This window comes from Corapipo altera, unplaced genomic scaffold (assembly GCF_003945725.1).
Source record: "Corapipo altera isolate COAL_440 unplaced genomic scaffold, ASM394572v1 2b, whole genome shotgun sequence".
NCBI classification, from domain to species: domain Eukaryota; kingdom Metazoa; phylum Chordata; class Aves; order Passeriformes; family Pipridae; genus Corapipo; species Corapipo altera.
In genome coordinates, this window is record NW_020884874.1 from 750,930 (window position 1) to 772,214 (window position 21,285).

The 21,285-nt window shown below is 36.5% G+C and overlaps 1 long non-coding RNA gene across 1 annotated transcript in view; it reads left to right on the plus strand.

The window, feature by feature from the left end:
• Positions 1 to 20,552, plus strand: part of LOC113942896 — a 63,248-nt gene extending 42,696 nt beyond the window's left edge. Inside the window, exon 3 of the long non-coding RNA XR_003526102.1 lies at positions 20,223 to 20,552. This is a non-coding gene — a long non-coding RNA (uncharacterized LOC113942896). The remainder of the gene's footprint in view (positions 1 to 20,222) is intronic.
• The last annotated feature ends 733 nt before the right edge of the window (positions 20,553 to 21,285 follow it).

Sequence of the window (21,285 nt, forward strand, 5' to 3'; positions counted from 1 at the left end):
TTGCTTATATGTGTCACAACCTTCTTTTGCTTTTTGTCTGAGAAGCAGCCTTTTTGAGACTTTGTTGGATTACTTTCTTCTCTGTATTTTGGCTGGATTTGTGAAATAACCCTTTGAATCATCTGCTAATGAAACAATAAACTTTATGGAGTTGCAAATATATGCATTATGTGTCATAATTTAATTTGTTTGCCCACACATATCAAAAATGTTTAATGAAGCCAAAAATGATTATGGTGCCTCTGTGGGCTACAGGCATGTTACCCCAGTTTGAGGCCTTTTCGTACTGCAAAAATTTCTCTCACTAGGCTGGAATATCAAATTTACATTAATAGCTCAACTATTGTAGGTTTTACACTTTTGAAACTATAAGTACAGTAGGTATCCTCTCTCTAGGTATGTAGCAGCAGAAATATAATTTGCAGTTTGAGCTTTGAAAGACACATTTTCTCCTTCCCATCATAAAACAAAAAGGGCGATAATTACAGGGAAAATATTATTTAATAAGTTTCAAGTTCTTAAGTAAGTTGACGACCTTACAGTATTATTATTGTCACTGAAACTGTGAAAGAGCTAACATGTTCAGGAAGATGAACAATCAGTAGCTGTTTATGAGGACAGTGATGATTTTTCAAAAATTCTGTCTTCACTTGGTTGAAGATTACATTGTGATATCACAGTAGGACAGCAAGGGAAACCAACAAAACACTACTCTTTAGTTGAGGCAGGAAACACGCAGTCAGAATTGTCTCCTTTCTAGGACCTCTTCAAAGGAACTGACTGTCTAACAAGAATCAATGATAATAGTGAGACTGACAGAGTTTCTTTGTAATGGAGAGACATTTGGATGTCATAAATGACAAAATGGTACTTAAATTAATGCAGATTTTAGGACATAGTCTATCACATAGGAAATGGACTAAACTTTGAAGGCTAGGTAATGGGATCTTCAATCTGAAAATCTTTCTATTCAATGGAGCCAGACAGTGGACTCTACCCTAAGGCATTTGAACAAAAGGAGACCATATGCAGATGTGTACCCATGAGTGAGAGCTTGATTTGGTTGTCTGCATGTAGGCCTTTACTGTCCACTTAGACATTTGAGACTTTCTGCTTGACCTGAAAAGAGCACATCTTTGACAAGTCTTTGTCACATCTCCAGATTTTACTTGTGTTTAAGATGTTCTAGGGCTTCTCAAATGATACCGAATACCATTATAGTATCCAGCTAAAATAAGGTCATGCTTATAAAATTCCCATTATAACCTACAGAGATTTAGCACCTACTAAACTTAGGGAGTTTTTCAGCTAACTGGGCAGGAACCATCTAAACACAAAAGTTTAGTAGCTTTTCAGATGCCTAGTTTTACACACTGTGTCTGCACAGACTGATGAATATGATTCATAGACAAGTGAATGTCCATAGTGGCACAGGGGTTTACACTCAAAAAGTCTCAGTTGGAAGCTGGAATCTGTGTAGGTTGGGGAAACTCAAAGCATATAAAGTGACTCCATAATCTTATTTTTAGGCAGCTAAATCTCATAAAGGAGGTGTTTAGTTTTACTTTAAGGTGAGCTGAATTGCTCTCTCATCTCTGCTTTCTGCACTGACTTTATTAACTATATTGTGAGATACCTTGCATTACAGTTAGCAGTTGTATTAATCTGTAGGTAGATGCCTTAATCAGGCTCTAAATCTGACTTCTTGACTTGGCTTAAACCTAGAGAAGTTAAGAAATGAATAGCAGCCTGAATAAAGCTGGCCAATATCTGATTGCTGTCTGCATTAAAATAGTTATATATGAGTCATATACTCATAGCCATCCAAAAGATAAAAAGAATATATTGGGAGATTAGCTCATCTCTCTTCAACTGAGTATGCTTCTCTCCTCAGCATTTTGACAGATGCAAATATAAAAGATGAAGCTGTTCTCTTTACCTTCCTTCCAGTCAACCTCTTCTTAGGCATCTCACACACTCAAGAAGTCTCAGAGATGGAAGGAATTGGTGACAGCTCAGAGCAGCACTGAGGTCTGCGTTAGGGAACTAGTCACATCCCTCTGCACCTGTAAAAAAGTGTAGGAGTTGGTAGAAATCTATTTCATAATGTTTCCTTTCCCAGATAACCTTTGATAATCATCATTCCAATTGCTTCTGCAAAATTAAATGCAGTAATTCTCTACTTGGCTTGAAAACAGTCATCCAGACAAGAGGATTGATAAAATGCTGGCTTTAGTGGAAAGAAGAGAGAATAAATATGAGTAAATAAAAATGAGCTGTTCTAATGAAGCTTAGCACCTGTGCTTACAATGATGTAATACTGTGGGTTCAGCAACTAGTGCAGGTCTTCAGGATCCCACTAACTCATTTTGACACCCCAGCTTCTTGGTTGACTTGACAATTCTCCTAAAGTTAGGCAATTAAAGGTAGGAAGAGGAGCTGTTTTTTGTTTGTTTTAGCATTTCCTCTTTTTTATGTTCCTATTTCTGTGAAAACACAATATATTGAAATACAATTTTATATTAAAATATTTTCATTTCCTGCTCCCTCATCCATTTCACTAAAAGACTGCACACATATTTATCTGTGCCCACCAGTGAACTGACCCTGGTATATTACTAATTTTAATTCCTCTGATTTGAGCTACACATTCTGATCTCTCAGTTCTACAAGGACTGGACTGTAACACACACTATGTGACCCCACGTGAAGGAAGAAAAAGGAGCCTGAGTTTTATTACATTCCAGAGTAAACTACCGAGATCAAGGTACTCAAGATGAGATGCCTGAATCCTTTTATAAATCTCTATGTCTTCCAGACTAGATTCCAGAGCAGGAGAGGTTCTCAAGGAAGGGAAGGGACTGAAAGAGTCACAGTCTTAGTGTCATCGTACCTCTGAGCAAAACTGACATGATATAATACAGAAACATAGAATATGCTGAATTGGAAGGAATACACTGGGATTGAGTCCAACTCCTGTCCCTATGCAGGACACCCCAAGAATCACACCATGTGCCTGAGAGCATTGTCCAAATGCTTCTTGAACTCTGACAGGTTTGGTGCTGTGACCACTTCCCTAGGGAGCCTGTTCCAGTGCTTTACCATGCTCTTGGTGAAAAGCTTTTTCCTGGTATCCAACCTAAACCTCCTCTGACTCAGCTTCATACCATTTCCTTGAGTCTTGTCACTGATCACAAGAGTGAAGAGATTGGTACCTGCCTCTCCACTTCTCCTTGTGAAGATGTTGAAGACTGCAATGAGGTCTCCCCTCAGTCTCCTCTTCTCCAGGCTGAACAGACGAAGTGACCTGAGCCACTCCTCATATGGTTTCTCCTCAAGGTCCTTCACCCTCCTCATGACCCTTCTTTGGATGCTTTCTAATAGCTGAATATCTTTTTTATATTGTAGTGCCCAAAATTGCACACAATATTCCAAGTGAGGCCACATCAGTGCAGAGCAGAGTGGGACAATCCCCTCCCTCAACTGGCTGGTGATGCTTTGCCTGATGTCCCTGATGTCTAAGGATTGTTAGGATTTTTAGCTTTTTGTAGATTCTAATATAGTTGTGTATTAAATATGGACTTTTAGTATAGCTGTATAGTCTGTCACACTTTAGAATAGTAGTTAACACTCACCAAATTCTATTCCCCTATTTCATATCAAATTTTCTAAATTCTTTAGGCTTGTTTAGGCTCCTTTCAAGGTAGGACTAGAGTAAACACCTTCTGTTTAAGAACAGTTGCACCTCAGGCCTGAACAAAAAAATACCACCATAGTCAAAGCAACCTTCAAGACTGGAACCTTGGAGAAGGTCCAAAGACAGTACGTGCCATGAAGAAGAGGAAGATAAGGAAGAAAGGCTCTTAGGACCTCCAACTCAATTCAGGGGAGGCATACCAGGGGGCAGATTTGGGGAGGATCTGGGGGGATGGATAGTACTCAGATTGGGTGGATAATACTATAAAATTGTAGAACCACAGGACAAGGGGGCACATCTTTGTACTCCTTGCGCCAGGTGGCCTTCATTTAAGACCTGCTCTCTATCTTATCTATACTAAATTTACCTTGTGAGTTTTTTTCTCCCGATCTTTAGGCAACACCCCCAGGACACGGTTGGCCATCCTGGCTACCAGGGCACTGCTGACTCATATTCAACTTGCCATTGACCAAGACCCCTACTCTCTTTCCACAGCACTGCTTTCCAGCATCTCATTCCCCAGTCTGTATGTACACCCATGGTTGTCCCATCCTGGGTGCAGAATACAATGCTTTCCCTTTTAAAATTCCCATGGTTGGTGATTGGCCAGCCCTCTAATTTGTTGAGGTCTCTTTGCAGGGCCTCCCTGCCTTCGAAGGAGTCAACAGCTCCTCCCAATTTAAAGTTGTCATCAAACTTACTAAAGTATTCCTTCAAGTCCTGCATCCAAGTCATTAATGAAGATATAACAATAAGGAAAATGTAATGTAAATGCTTTCAAATTTTGCCCTGTTTGAAAGCAAAGCGTTGCTATGGCAGAATGAAAAAGATGTGAGTGACTGGAATTTAAGGGCTACTCTCGGGTTTTTTATGCCTCTTCCTAGCATTTGGATTTGTTCTAATTTTCAGATCCAAACATCTGTCAAAATAATGCTGCTTCTACACAGTGTTTAATTGTAAGACTTGTTTAAAAAGGCAAATGGGGAGCTCTTTGAATACCTGCAAGTTACATGCAGAAAAGGAATCCTGCCTCTTCTCAGTTTGTACTCTCCAAAAGCTCAGTTCTGTGAGGTGGAGGCACTCACATCATAAAGAAAATGTGTTCAAAATCTCATGAGACTGTGACTTAGATAAACAAGTTACATATTTGTTTTGTTAGTGTGCAAAAATATGAAAAAAAATCCAATATGCCAGTCCAAAAAATGGTGGTTTCTTGTCCTGTTGCATCATTAATAAAATATGTAGAGAAAATTTGTTTGTTTTCAAAATCCAAAATGAGAAACATCAATACAGGCATTACTGCACCATAATTCTGTTTACAAAAGAATAATGATGATGGTTGTCTCTTCCTCCTGGTTTGTACAGCTTAAGAGGAGAGAGATGAAGATGCACTGAGGGTAGAGCACCATCGAATTCTGCTGATTTAGTTTCACTTATGGACTTCAGATATTAAATGCAAATATTTGCTGAAGCCTGCAGATGTGTGTTTCTGATATGTTACTTTCAGAAAATGAAGAAGTTAGAAGAAGTTGTATTACATTCTTTTCAAAAAATTGCTGTGCACAGTTCCTTTTTTACTTCCCACAGTATGTTATCCCCTCTTCCATGAAGTAAATATCCCTTAAAGCGAGTCACTAGTGAGCTGCTCACTCTGTTTTTCTTTAGACAAACTCTGAGTTGAAGGGTCCCATATCTCCTCAGTGTGCAGCTGAGATGCAGCCAGGGCCCGCACTGAGATCAAGGAAGCATATCCTCATTTTTTCATTTAAGTTAAATTTCTCAAATTAATTTAAGAATCTTGTAGTCTGTCTAATGAAACAAAAAATACCAGAAGGTACAAACATGTTAAACTATAATAATAATTGAAACAACTTTGTTTCCTAGATTTTATTTTTTTTTTTCAGAATATTCAATCCCATTGAATAAAGTTGTCTTTTGGCACTGCAAAAACATAGTCAGACTGAAGGCATCAGACAACACCACAGTTGCAAATGGTCATTTGCTTTCTTACTACAAAACTAGAATGACGCCATGGAATGTTGGTGCTAAAAAATAACTCAGGAGCAGTTAATTAGGGGGGAGATAAGGGAAGGGTTTAATTGTGCCAAGGCAATAGATGTTACAAGACGTGCACCCCTCTGTGCCCGAGATGTTACATTTTATAATATTATCTGTCCAATCCCAAGTGTGTCCACCCTGTAGCCTTTGCTCTGGACTGCCCCGGGTCCACCCCCTTAGATTGAGTCTGGGGGCTTTTAGGGACCACCTACTTCACCATCTTCATCATCTTCAGAGCGCAAAGGGTACATAGTCACCTAGTTCTTGATTCTGTTTTGTTATTCAGGCCCTGATATGGGTGTTCTCTAAACAGTATAGGCCTTGCCTTGACAAGAGGCTAAACATTGCCACTGAATTCAGGTGTAGATTTGATATGGGGAGCATAGAATGGGGTAAGAGGGTTAAGGAATGTGTAAACGACTTGTACTACAGGGAAAGGGAGTGAGGGCTGCTGCTTTTAAAATCTACTACTTATAAAACTTATAAGGCTTACAAAAATTAGAAAAATAGAAGCTAATAGGGGCTTAAGGCATCAGAACAAACACCTTTAGGTGGCATTACTACATATTTTAAAGAAATATGGTCAATCGTTAGGCTACTGGTCTTCTCTCAAGCACTTTCTTCTCTGATTTTCTTGCTGCAGAAAAGTTGCAGAACATCAGATTCAGGAAATATGTAGCACAGAGAGGTTTTCTGTGCATAGCTCTCACAAGAATCTGGATCATAAAAGTATTTGCATGAACTTCCTGCCTTTAGAGAAGTTTATTCTGTTTGGTCATTAAACTCAGTCATGCCAAAGCCAATTGTTTCTTTCTGCATTGATTTCCATATATTACTTTGTTTTAGCAGTTACTGATTAAGCAAGGAAGTTTTGTTCCCTTCATTTTCTTCTCTCCTATCTGTTTGCTCCAGAGGTATGATACCAATGTCAATTTTTTTTAATGCTCCCATTGCTGAGGCAATGGAATTTTAGCTCTGTTTTGTCCATCTTTCTTGTAACTGATGCTGTTTATTACCTGTCATTTTTATGTAGGATATATTTAGTTTGAATAAGTTATTTTACAAGGTTGGCTAAATGATGACAAACCAGTATGTCTTTATCTATCAAAGTCCAAGTACTGGTGATCTGAATCCATCCTATGTGGCTGTTCATCTCTGGCTTTGACTGATCCGGTATATCTGTGAAATGAGTGAAGCTATTAGACTCATATACTTGTCATATACATATAATTGTCACAGCAGGTAAATAATAAAAGGTCATTTCCTTGCTGAACTACAATTTGAAATGGACTGTGGAGAAATATTTCATAAAGAAGATGCAGTTAGTTTGAAAGTAGTGTCATACACCAAACTACTAGGCTTTTGGGTGCTCAATTCAAATGATAATGTTTTTTCCCTGGGTCTAGCTGAGTAGTCTGCAGGACATCACAGCTTATGAGATCATTTTTGCTAAATGATGTCCAGGTGTGAATGAACTCCTAGCATCTCTGATAGTAAATATGTAAGATTTACTCTTCTGCCTTTAACCAAATCCAAAGGAATAATAAAAGAATATTATCAATAATATTTTGGTTTATGTAAAATGGTGCATAGCTCAGGCTGGAAATAAAAAAGGGAAGAGGAGCTTGGAAAAGAAAAAGAATACCCCTAAAAAGTTCTTTGTTAGTAAATTAAGTTTAGATAATTCAAGAATAGATTCCTAAAATCCAAGTGTATATAGACTACATTTTCTTTTTACTGTCTTTTTCTGCCTGTAGTGGCCCCTATCATGGCAGACATTGTCTGTTTTCTTCTTTAAGAAGATCAGTGGCAGAAAGAAGTACATGTCTGTTCATATTCACCTGCACCTACCTCACAGTTCTTTAGTTTAGAAGAAATATCTCCAGCAGCAGATAAATATGATTACTTTTAACCCATTCAATATTTATTCCTCTGTTATTTGAGTATGGTGGCATAAATTGAAGTTATATGTTAAATTGATCCATTAAGTAATTTAGTTTAATTATTAAATTTGATTCAATATTTAATTTGGTTTAATAAAAGTGGGCTTACATAAATGTATGCATTTAACTGATATATATTGGGACTGTATAATTTTGAATAGATTAAATATTTAATAGAGAACACTTATTTGAATTATTCAGTATGTGGACTAGATAACTGATCTACCCTTTCAAAATAGTAAAAATACAAATAACACATTATAATAATAACATTTTTCCAACGAAGTATATGTATAAAACACTTCGAACACTTTGTTGTTCATTTTCAGAGAAGCAAACCAATCTTTGCTTAATGGAACCTACCATTGAGAATTCATCAAGAAAGCTCCCAGAGCTGTTTTAAATTTAATATCACTTACAAAAAAGAGACTATTAGAATATGCAGAATACTGTGATGACATAATTATTTTAAAATGGCTATAACAATATATTTTTTGTCTTTGCAAAGATTTGTAGCTCATGGTGATCTAGCGTTCTGGATCATTCAGAGTGGAATACTCAGAATTTAAATTCTCATTTAAATCAAAACATGTATTTTATGTCAATATTGGATCATGAGGAAACTTCAGAAGATGAGAAAAAATTTAAGCTAGCTTCAACACTCATCTAATTTCAGGTGTACGTGTCGTGTCACGTCAGCTGAAATAAATGGGACAATACTTAGCCAATGCTTGCATTTTTTTCTACAAATTCATACATTTATAAGCATATGACTGTGCAGAAGGATTTTGTTGAATCAATGAATGTGCTTCAAAAATCATATATCTTATAAAGATCCCTCTCCTTAATTGTCAGCAGGGAAGATCTACACTTCTCTCAGAAAATACCTTATTTGACTGCCAACAAAGACTGCTAGGCAGCACTTGTGATCTTGTCTACAGTATGGTTGTACCAATGCTTGAGCCCACAAACCTGATGGAGCTGCAACAGGATGCTTGGACACAAGAAAGAGTTGCTAGCATTGTTAGATGTGGAGGCAGCCTCTTTGGTGATGAAACCACAGCTTGATAAGGAGCCAGTCAAGTTTTTAACCTGAAGAGAATTAGAAACTAACCAAGATACTAAAGCTGGTGCAGAATATTCTTGTCGCTAAACACAATCTTAGGAACGTATATAGCTACTTTTTCTACTGTAAATTTACTTCTTCTTTGAAATTTGTGCTTTCAGGTAAACACTGCTTTATCCATGTCCAGTAGTAAAAACAGTTGATTCCTTATCTGCAGAGAACGATGCATTTGTGAGAATATAAGAGGCACCACATCTCAGCAGCCTGCTAAGCAAAGCCATAAAGGTGGCAAAGTCTGACTTCCTACCAGCTGCATGAATGCTCCATACCTGAGCATCACCAGGCTCAGGAAAGAAAGATGCACTCAGTGAGCACTGGAAAAATCTAGTGTTCAGTTGACTAGCCGGGAATAAGCATTTGATTCTCAGGGAGATTTTTAAGTCATGAAAGAAACAGGAATGAAAATCACATTCTGAATTGGAAGGGACCCACACAGGATCATCAAGTCCAAGTCTTAAGTGAGTGGCCCATATAGGGATCAAACACACAACCCTGGTGTTATTAACACCATGCTCTAACCAACTGAGACAATCTCATGGTCAGGAGAATTGCAGTCAAAAAAAATTAATAATTTAGTGGAAGTTCGCAGAAATTCACAGAATATTCTGAGTTGGAAGGGACCCACAAGGATCATCCAATTCAACTCTTAAATGAGTGGCCCATAGGAATATGAATATGATGGGATTAGTTCCTCTTTTGGTTAAAAGTTTTGGAAAGGGAGTACATATTCTTTTTGTCTATCAAAAGGTACTTTCTAAAGCCCTATTAGTCTATTTCTAGTATTGATAAAAATAGTAATAATGATTCTTCAACATGTACAATACCAATTAAATCTGTGAAATTTCCCATGGAGTATAGGTGGCCACTGTGAATACCTGTGAATACCTAGGAATTTAACCTGAGTAGCTGAATCAAAATAGTAATTAAAATGTGTATAAATAAGACACAGCTACTGATAAATCAATGTTCACATTATTGTGTGGTGACTGGAACACATTTCTCCATACATTTTTATAATAAAAAATGAGTTCAGGTAAGATTTTTGAAGCCCTTAAGAGATTATTCTTGGCTTTAAAGTATTTGAGTTTGTAAATAATTGGATAGAAAACTATAAATGAAATAGTTGAAAAAGGAGATATTTTACTGCTACTGTAAAATAGCATCAATTTTTGCTACAAGAAAATATCTAGGGAATTTTCTGACATTTTAAAAATGTTTCAGAAATGGATTGCTAAAGGAATGCGAATGTGTAAAACTTTGGTTTGTTCTTGTTGTTTTGTTCGTTATGCAATGGGAAAAGAAATGTTAACTCTGTCAGATCAAAAAGCTTTACAGCAGCAACATAGATACAATTTTTGAATTAAAATTCAATTAAACCCTGAAAACAAAATAATTTCTTCATCTAAAATTCATTTTTTCACACTACTGCTTTCAATAAAATAGCATTTTTAATAATGATGGAAATCCAGTACCTTTCTACTATAGAAATCTAATAATTTTGTAAATGCTTGTACAGTGACAAAGTGGATTTTCAAAAGTCTAGTCATTAATATTTCAATTCCCAAGAAGAAACAACAATTAAAGTATACTCAGTCTATCATATGAACATTTTTTGAAAGAATGTGAAGAATTAAATAAAACATAAAATGAAAACATTAACTCTTAGAGTTTTACTTTCTTATTCTTTCTGTGGTCAAGATAATGAGGAATCAACAAGATATACACAATCTGAAAAGTTTCGATAAGTTTCATTTTTTCCTTAATTTGAATCAATAATTATATTGAAAGACTGAAAGCACTTTGATCAGGAAAAGGAAGTATAAAATGGAAATGGGTGAAAATTTGTCTACAAAACACATCCAGAAAGTGTTCAAAAGAACATCAAAAGTCATGGACTGCTTCACTCTGCTATGACATGATAAATGATTCCTACTGTAGCCTTTATCATGATGGAACGTGACCCAGTTTTATTCAGAACCATAAACTCCACTATAAAAAATTTGAAGCTTTTTTCATTGTTTGCACTCAACAGAAGCATTGTAGAATAAAGACGGTTGTATAATGTCATATCCCTTTCTAACATGCCTAATCAAAGTTTTGGGTGTTCAGAAATCCTAATTCTCATAGTAGCCTCTGGGAGTCCCTAAGTGTTTGAATTGTGATGTGGAAAGTACTGCCCGATCTCAAATTTTCAAGTGCTTCCCTAGAACCCTAAATGAACAGAAATAGATAGATGTGAGAGAAGGGGGAAGAAAGTACAGAGCACAGTGTGCAAGATGATATACAGGCTATGCTAATTTCATTTTGTGAGTAATTTGCACTTTCAGGCTTTCACTGAATTTTAAATTGCATCGAATCACAAAGCTGCAGCTAAGACCTGCAGTTATGAGTTTCAGTTGGGACAATCTAAAACAGGTGGAAAATGGTACTGGCTAAGATAGTGTGTACAAAAGTGATTTCTAAGCTTGCATTGATTAGAACCTTCATCCAGAGTCCCTTAGAGCAAAAAATCCATTGATGGGGGTTAGTCACCAAGCACACAAGGCATGTCCTATGAAGAGGGAGTAAGCTTTTCTTATCTGCTAACATGACCCTTTTCTTCTCAACCACCACTGGAAAAATATAGGGTAATGAAGGGGGGAAAAAAAAGAAGAAAAAAATCCCTCAAGGAAACCATGAAAACAGATCTCTCTTTTCAACAGAATTCTCCTCTTAAAATTTTTTAAACATCTGTGACAGATTTCATATGATCCACACTCCTGATTGTTGCATGCGTGCCCACATGCCCAGACACACACAAATTAAAAACATAAAGTATAAATCAAGGAGGAAAATTCTGTGGAGAAAACCATATCCATAATATTGGGTGACACCTAGTATATGACAGTGTGCTGGTGGCATGCTGAAATTGTTGTTAATGAAAATATGGTTTAACTTTTATATTAATTTCACAAATCTTAACACAAAACCTATCAGAAATGTTAATTAGTTTAATTCTTTGCTAATGGATTGATTCAATTTATAACAAAAAAGTATTTAACTATCAAGTTTGGTTTGTCTTAAATCTATATAAACTTGAAATACAGTCTCCTTGACAAATGAGTTTACTAGAAACTAAATGGAAAATCTTATTTGCCACCACAGTGGTGACATGAAGAATTGCAGCCTTTAGCTCAGGGCTACTAAGCTCTTAATAATGAGAGAAAGGTACTCCATCTTCACCTATAGCCACAATTACAATGAACAAAAATAGCTGCCAAGCTTCTACAAAAAATATTCATGACAGTGTGGAAAATATTGATTTTAAAAGCCAAGAAATGAAATATCTTCTAAAGTGCTCCATTCAATCTAGTTATTATTTTCCAAAAGAAACTGAGGAGACCACAGAGCATTTTGCAGAAACCCTATATTAAAAATAAATCCTCCCAGAAACAGCATAAACAAGCAATCCCAAACTCTGTATAAACTAATGCAGCTCTTGAGTGATCAGGTCATATAAAAAGATGAACCCTGACCTGGAATTATGTTTGAACATTGAACCCTCATCCGTTTTTATTTCCTCATTTTTTTTCTTCTACTCTAAATAAAAATTGAGAGAAACGTCTATGTGTGTGTGGACTCCAGGAATGCAATTGCACAGCCTATTGCTCTGAGCTGCTCAGCGTGTCATGCAGTGGCACTGCATGCTGATTCTGAGCTGTTATAGTCACTGCATATTGGATTTGCAATGGAATTCTGAGCCATTATGCAGACGGCAGAACCCACTACTCTGAGCTTCCATGCACGTCTGAACATTGATTTCTCTTCTTCCCAATTAGTGCAGTATGTCTCTTTGGTACACAAATACAGGAAACAGTGGCTTAATTTTGAACACAATACAGCATTCATTTCAAAGTGAAAAGAACAATGGTCAGGGAAACATGATATATAATCTCAGTTGTTACAAATCCTTTTTGTTACCTAACCATATTTTTCAAATTTAACTTTCACAGGAAATTTCACGGGATATTCTGAATTGGAGGGGATCCACAAGGGTCATCAAGTCCAACTCAAGTGAATGGTCCATACAGGGATCAAACCCATAATCTTGGTGTTATTAGCTTGATAGTGGTTAGAATTTTGAACAACATCTAGGTACCTCATTTCCTCTGAAATCAATGGAAGATAATAAATATTTTTAACAATCTAAGTCTATGCAGTTCTAGAGCATAAGCATTCATTTTGAAAAGAAACTTAGCAACCAAATATTAAAAAAATTTAGGTTAGAAGTGTAAAGCTGTAGACAGGTACTCTAATGAGATTTTCAGAATGACTAACTCCCACTGAAAGCAATCTAGTCTAAGTCCCTTTGGCTTTCAATACTATTTATGATCCCCTGTAAGTAAAATTCTTTTGGAAATGGTGCTTCTATAGTTTCAAAAATCTTACTGGTTCTCCCTGAACTACAGTGCTATCAATAGTGCATAGTTTTTAGCTTGTTTGATACATATTCCCTGCTGTTTCCTCTTGTCCTGTCATTTGTTTGGGAAAAGAGTCTGATCACCACCTGGCTACAACCTCCTTTCAGGTAGCTGTAGAGAGCGAGAAGCTCTGAGCTTCGTTTTCTCCAACCTACACAACCCTAGCTCCCTCAACCACTCCTCATAAGATTTGTGCTCCAAACTCTTCCCCAGCTCTGTTGCCCTTAATTGGACATGCTCCAGCACCTCAATGTCCTTCTTGCAGTGAAGGGCCCAAACCAGAACACAGGATTCGAGATGCAGCCTCACCAATGCCAAATATGGGGGGATGATCACTGCCCTGGTCCCGCTGGTCACACTATTGCTGATACAGTCCAGGATGTCATTGGCCTTCTTGACCACCTGGGCACACTGCTGGCTCATGTTCAGCAGGTTGTTGACCAACACCCTCAAGTCCTTTTCCACCAGAGAATTTTCCAGCCATTCTACCCCAAGAACGTAGCACTACCCTGTAGTGCTACATGGAGTTGTTGTGACCAAAGCGCAGGACTGGGCACTTCGCCTTATTGAATCTCATACCATTGGCTGTCCAGATCGCTCTGTAGAGTGCTCCTACCCTCCAGTAGATCAACACTCTCGCTCAACTTGTTGACATCTGAAAATCATGCTAATAGAACCAGGTACAAGTTTTTTTCCTTCAATATTAGATTCACGTATCTGAATCAAAAACTGTAAGTGACAAAGAACTACCTTAAGCACATTGTTTTTAAAGCAGTACCTTTTTTTGTGTTAATTCCATGTGACACTAGGAAAATGCTTTAGGCATGGTTTGTTTGTCTGCTTTCTTGTTTGTTTGTTTTTCTCCTCAGACAAACGTTCAATAGGAGTTGAATTCTGTCCTAAAGAAAAGTCCTGAACTAAACATGCATAGAAGAAAAACCTAGGACAGGAATGGCATACAGGCTGTGCACAGTACTTATACCACAGAGTGGATCTTATTGTTGTTGCATATTGACCGACAAGCTTTGAAATATTTTTATTGTAGTCTAATGACTTTTGTATTAACACCATTACCACATGAATATGTATCAGGACAAAGCTATGGGCAGATGCTCGAGAGACAATAGAAAGTTAATGGACCTTATCTTTAGTCGATGTCAAATACTGTAGCTCCACCAAAATCAATACAGTTGTACTGGCTTATGCCAACTGTGGGTCTGGTGCCAGGACTTGACCTCGAGAATGTCATATGTGATTCAGTGTCAGGAATTGCACTGCTGGAAGTAGAAAGCTTCACTCTGTGTTTTAATGCGGTATGGAAGATACACAGTTATCACCCTATGTAATCTTTTGAACTCAATGGGATATATGGCATGAAATTAGTAAGGGTTACAGAATTAGTTTTTGAGATAATATGCCTTTATTTGTGGTTGGACCCGATCCAGCTGAAACAAGTGAATATTTCTAGCAAAGCATTTTCACCATTTTAGCTTAGTTTTACAAGTCTTTGTGTGTTACTGGCTTTTTTTGAAGCTCCAGATCCTCTGATTACTTGTCAGTCTCAGCATCTATTTAAAACCAACATGTTTTAATTTGTCATTTAGTCCCTAAAGACTTGAGTCTATAAAAGCAAGTATAAATGATTCCTTTAAAAAAACCTTCATGATTTTAAACTGAGCTCAGGCATTGGGGGAGTGTGAATTGTGATTTTGTAATTATTTTGGATTGCCATGTTCTTTCAGACGGATCTATTTATATGACAAAAAGGACACTGAATATAGCTGCATTAGGACGACCCAGAAGGTATTGCCTTTCAATTGCACAGGCATGATTCCCTGGGCTTCCTGCTGTGCCTGAGAGTGTGCGTGGGAGATTTTACTTTTTAAGACAGTTGGAGGGTTAATTCACACCTCTCACCCAGCAGTTGTGTCTGCCATCCCAGTGATGTGTAGGAAAATAAGAATACCACTCTGATGAATATTCATGTCTGATGAATAGTTTTAACATTTCCGCAGCTGGACTCTGGCTGAGCAATCACAGCAGCAGTCACAAAAGTAATATATGTGAAATGGAGCTATTTTCAGGCTATATTTTCTAAATCAAATTGCCAGCTGAATGTTGATAGCTATTGATCAAATACTGTAGCCTGCAGTAAGTAGGCTCATACTGCATGAGCAAGCACACATAGATATGTGACTATTTTACACACAGTGATTCTGCATATATAAACAACACTGTTCTTGTTAATAACATTATGCAACACCTGTAAACAATGTCATGAGACTGTTGAAAACAACAGTTTCCGTGTCAATGAAACATCAGTGTCTACAAGCAGGAAAATGGATATGTTTTATTCGTGTACATTTGTTGTTTAATAGATCAATTATATTAACTGAATCAATTTTTTCCACTCAGTATGTTGGATTAGGCAAAAAAAAGTTTTTTTTTTTTATTTTTTCTTTTTTTTTTTCTTTAAGGAATTACTGCTGTTGCTAGATCTACAGTCATGATAGAAATTAATATGTTAACCAGTTATCAAAAAAGGGCTTATATGAAATTACTCATACTGATAGCAAAGTTTACAGGCAATAGTGAGAAACAAAGGTATCAAATTAAAAAGAGAGAAGAGATGTACAAAAATAAAGGAAATATTTACTTGAGATAATCTACTACACTATTGATTCATAATTGAGACAAAGTCTCTTCCATAATCTGTATTTCCTCATCTACTTGTTCAGATGAGAAAGGCCATGCTACCATAACATCAAGGACAGGGTTCATCAAAGGGAGTTGGTGTCATAAGATAATTATACTCACCATTTACACAAAAAAAGAAAAGATTTTGTTCCTGACTTAAGCAAAAAACCAAACCAAAAGCAAAACCAAACAACAAACAAGCAAACAACAAAACCTCCCCAACTCAATAAAAGCAGTAAAAAGCTATTATCCAATTTCAAGTCAATACTACTTTTATAAATAAGTCCGAAAGTTGCACAAGTGAAAAACTCAGTGGGTAGAGATGTAGAACAATGATATACATTTGAATGATGCTCAAATGTCATAATAGCCTTACTTGATTTATCCAAATGATGTATAGTTTTAAGGTCTTAAGGTAAAATAATAAAAAAGAAAAAGTTCTTATCATGCTGATTTATATTCTAGTGTGAGGCAAGCCTTCAGTTTCTCTTGGCTGTGTACATGAAGTCTCTCTTGTGCTATTTTCAGATTGAATCTCAGTTTAGAAGGAGAAACAATAGTAATAATTATAATGATGATAATAAAATACCCCAACTACAGAATGTTACTGAGGGAAATTAGACACAAGGAAACCTTGATTTGAAATGAAGGCACATTCCTATCTTTTTTTTCTGTGTGGATTCCCATGTTTTCTCTTTGTTCTTGTCTTACTCCTTCTGTAACATTTACTTCATTTGAAGCACTTGACTATTCGTTTCTGAAACTGTATTTGATGTCTGTTAGAAGGCACAGGACAGAAGCAAGCTACAGACAGGTATGGACAATAGTTGTAAGTTATATCTCTTTGTGTTCCTATTCTTTAGGTCACACTGTTTTCTAATATGCTTTTAACTGTTTAATGAACTGGTTTCATGAGCTGGTACATGCTGAAAGCTTTTGAGGGTAAATCAAACAAAACAAATTTTACTTTTGAAGAAAAAAATCTGTTATCCTAAATTTAACTCTGAGACCTGTTCTACGGGTTGTCTAAAAAAAAAAACACCTCTTCCAGTTTTCTTTTTGTTGTTGATATTGCTAGCTTTTTTAGCCAGAAGGCTTTAATTGAAGGAATAAATATCGAATTGTAAGGAGATGAAGAATGAAGGTCACAGCTTTTATATGTTATCTCTATATCTCTAAGCCTCAAACTAGTTTCTGGAATAATGCCTGTTTCTGCAAAACTTCTTTCCACTGATCTTTTATTTGCTGGCCTTTAATGAGAATTGTTCAAGAACTTGCAAGCACCTAATGCACAAAAACTATATCATGTAAGAAGAAAACAACTTACTATTGTTTTTAGTCTCACTGCAGACACAAAAAGTCCTGGAGTACAGATACTCAAAAAGACTATTTGCTACAGTTTGTATTGAAGTCTTAGAAGATTATTAGATGTCAACCATATAGATTGGGTAATTGTCAGAGTGGCCAGGTTAAGGTGGGAAGGGTGTAGGGGGCAAAGAGAGGAAAATCTAACTGCATTTCTCAGAAAGCAGAGCTGCAGTGGCGAGACACAAGGAAAACACACTTGGAAGGAAGAAGGTTGAACCAAGAAGGAAGAATCATAGAATCATAGACTCATAGAATCAGCTGGGTTGGAAAGACTTCTGAGATCATCAAGTCCAACCCTGGATCCGCTACCGCCGTGGTAACCAGACCATGGCACTAAGTGCCACATCCAGTCTCATCTTAAAAACCTCCAGGGATGGAGAATCCACCACTTCCCTGGGTAGCCCATTCCAATGCCTGATTACCCTCTCTGTAAAGAATTTCTTCCTAATATCCAACCTAAACCTCCCCCAGCAGAGCTTAAGATTGTGCCCTCTTGTTTTACTTATAGTTGCCTGGGAGAGGAGTCACAGAAATGCCAAAGAAGTTTCAATATGAGTGAATCTTACAATGTTTGAACAATAGATGTCTATAGGAACCTATTTAATTTGGAGAGTAGGAGAAAATGGACATTATCTTAGCTCTAAAAGCTACAATGCTCTTTATTTCTTATCCCAGGATGCATAAGTACACTGTAGAGGAATTTCTGACTTTCACATTATAAATGAACATTATTGTTTAAAATGGATACCAAGGGATCTGAAATGCATGTACAGGCTACATTTAGCAAGTGAAAAACACTGTTTAAGTGTGTCTAAAGCTGCTGGGTAAAGATGAACAATCAAATAAGTATCTACAACCTCTATTTTGCATGTACCTTTTATGGCAGTTGCTTGGGTTCTCCATTTCTCTCATCTTAGTGAAAAAAAAAAAATACTATCACATTTGTCCCTTGGTGGTATGGGCTCCATGCTGTCACATGCATGCTTGTTGAAAGTTGTTTGTTGCAGTTCATTTCCTCAATGTGAAATAGCAGTCTGGAATTGGTAGACTTTAGAGATTCTCTGGAAAATAATTCCTATGCTAGTGTTGCATAAACCTATTACAATGGTCCTTTCTGTAGTAGTAATTCAATAATGTTTTTGCTAGGGATGGCCAAGCAGTGTAGTACTTTAAAGCTTTCCATCACAATTTTTCTGCCTTCCTAGTTCTTGGACTTCCACCCTCAGCTTTATTTCTGCCCAGCATAGGAATCTTCTCTCAATTTTCATCCTAGGAGAAGACTGCTAGAAAATTCCACTGAAAGTATATGATCCTATTTAATTTCTCCAATATTCTCAGGTTGTTTTGTTTGATTATTTCTACCTATAATCAGTGGATTCTTCAGAGAATGGACTGAGCATAATAACAGAGTCTCAGAAAATCCTATTTCTTGAATTAAGAAAATAAGAAATTCCTACATACAATTGCATTGCCAAAGCTTTTTAAAATCTTCTCCATATACAGGTGGATTCAAAGCTGCATTTTAACTCTTGAAAGCATTGAGTTTCTTTTGGTATTGTTTTTCTTTAAACTTTACAGTATATTTCACTAGTTGAACATATAAAATGTCCTTTTGTTCCCCACAGAAACCAAAATTGTTAATGGCTTAGTAAACTCAGATTCCTTACAGCACTTAAAAGTATTTAATGACATTCAGGTTCCCATCTCAATTTTCCACAATTTTTAAACCCACTTGGTTTTTATTAAAAACTGTTATGTATACTTGCAACTAAATTAATGGAACATTGTATCATTAGATACTATCTGTAAGATATTTTTGAAGTTTGCATAGCCTCAAGGATTTATCTTTTTAAATCAAACCTGATTGTAAAGATTTCTAAGGTTTATGCAAACAGCCACCTAGTGCCTGATTAAGGTTCTTGTACTTTGAAAAGGGGGAAAAAAATCCAACCCAAAGCAGATTTTGCATGGTTGAGCCTCACTTTTCTGTGTCAATTTCTCTGTTTTTGAATTAAGAGTCTGACTTGAGATTTTTCTTACATCCTAAATCATAGGCTTAAAAGATGCAAAAGACAATTAGCCTTACTATTTTCAGGACAAAAAAGATCATTTAGTCTTATTTCCTGAAAGTCACAGGTCATTAATTTTATCTCAAACTATTCCTAAAAAACCTCCAAATATTTCAATCTGACCGGAGTGTATAACTCCCCAAATAGGCAACAGATGAAAGAGAAATTCTGTAATTAATAGTACTTCTTCATGGATTTAGGCAAGGGAGAAATGCCCAAGTGACCCCACCTACCAATCTTCAGTGATTTTTCACAAAATTTTATGAAGCTTTCTAGTAGTCTCATTAGCTGGTCCAGTTTCCTTGGACACTTTGGACTTTTTTCTTTGTCTGATTGCAATCTCATTGCTTTCACATTGGGTATGTGTTGTAGGAACAATTCGTCCTATTCTTAAATGAGATCATGCATCTCATAAAAATGCCAGATAATATCCAGTCCTTAAATTTATTCACTTAGAAGTCCTAGGTCCAGTGACATTCATGGAGAAATATATAGCAGTGATAGAGTGTAGAAAAAACAGATTTGGCAGCCGTATGTTAAAAGTCCTACTCTTTTCTGACCAAGATTGTATTGCATACTATCTTAGGAGTTCAGAAAAAGGTTCCATAATGTGTGGTAGCAAAATTTGAGCCTGACTTCAGATAAAGGATTAACACACTGAATGGAATTGACATAATTAAGGAAAAGAATGTCTGCTGAAGTCTTTAATTTTCTTTTTCCTGTCAACATCAAAATTATATACACTAAACATGCATACATGCTTTTCTCACAACACTCATGATATTATTATTGTTTGTATTACAGTTGTGCCTACAAACCTCAACAAAAATCAAAACTTCATTTTACTACCTGCTGCATGAAACTATTGGGGAGAGTCTCTGACCTGAAGCCCCCAGTATAATTGGACAAGGCAGAAGAGAAACAACAGGATCTGTACAAGTTCAGAAGGACCGAACTGAAAGAGGACAAGAGCCTTCGGTATTACACGCACACCTAGTCTTGGGAAAATCTGTCTCCTTGACCTTTGTGATGGCTTCATGGTAAGGCTTTTCAAGCAGCCCTAGTATCTATTCACACTCTAGCCACTTCTACGTATAGCAGGCCTAAAATAAAATAATAATTAAGAATTTAAAAAAGAGTGCAAAACAAATACAAGAGCATACCATTTGTCATGCTTTGTTTTCAGTGTCACAGTAGCAAATGTGCTGTATCCATTAACCTTTTTGCAAAGAGCAGAAGGTAAGTTAGTTAACATTTGACAGCTTTACAGAATCTATTGACTTCTAATGAAAAATTCACCACTACAAGATATTTTCTTTTTATCTACCTACTTCATAGAGTTTGTCACTGAGACAACCCTTAAAATCCTCACGTTTTACTCTCCCTGCTTCTCACATTCCTTTAGCAAACACAAATAGACATTACCATGATGATTTATTTACTACATGAGCTTTAATTTGTTCACTTTAAGTTCTCTCCATGTGGAAGATGACTTTCAAGTTGCTAGATGATAACATATTCTGTACAAAACACGTGCATTTTGTTGCTTGGTTGTATCCAGTAGCTGACTGGGCCTCTGTCAGACTGCTGCATGCAATGAACACTCTTTGTGTGGAAAGGTTAATGGGTACAACATGTACTTCTTGCACCTTGGAGAGCATACAGCACGTTCCCAAAATTACAGGAAGATTAAAACCAGTGATGGTATCATTGTATGCCTGTATGAGGATGCAGGTGCTCTTATGATAACTTTGTGGTTTATTCTCAAAGAGGAAAGTGTTGAGAGCAATTCCCACTCCACAGTGTAATCAATCATTGGGCTAGTCTATAATTAATACACCAGGTGTATCACATAGCAGTTTTCTTT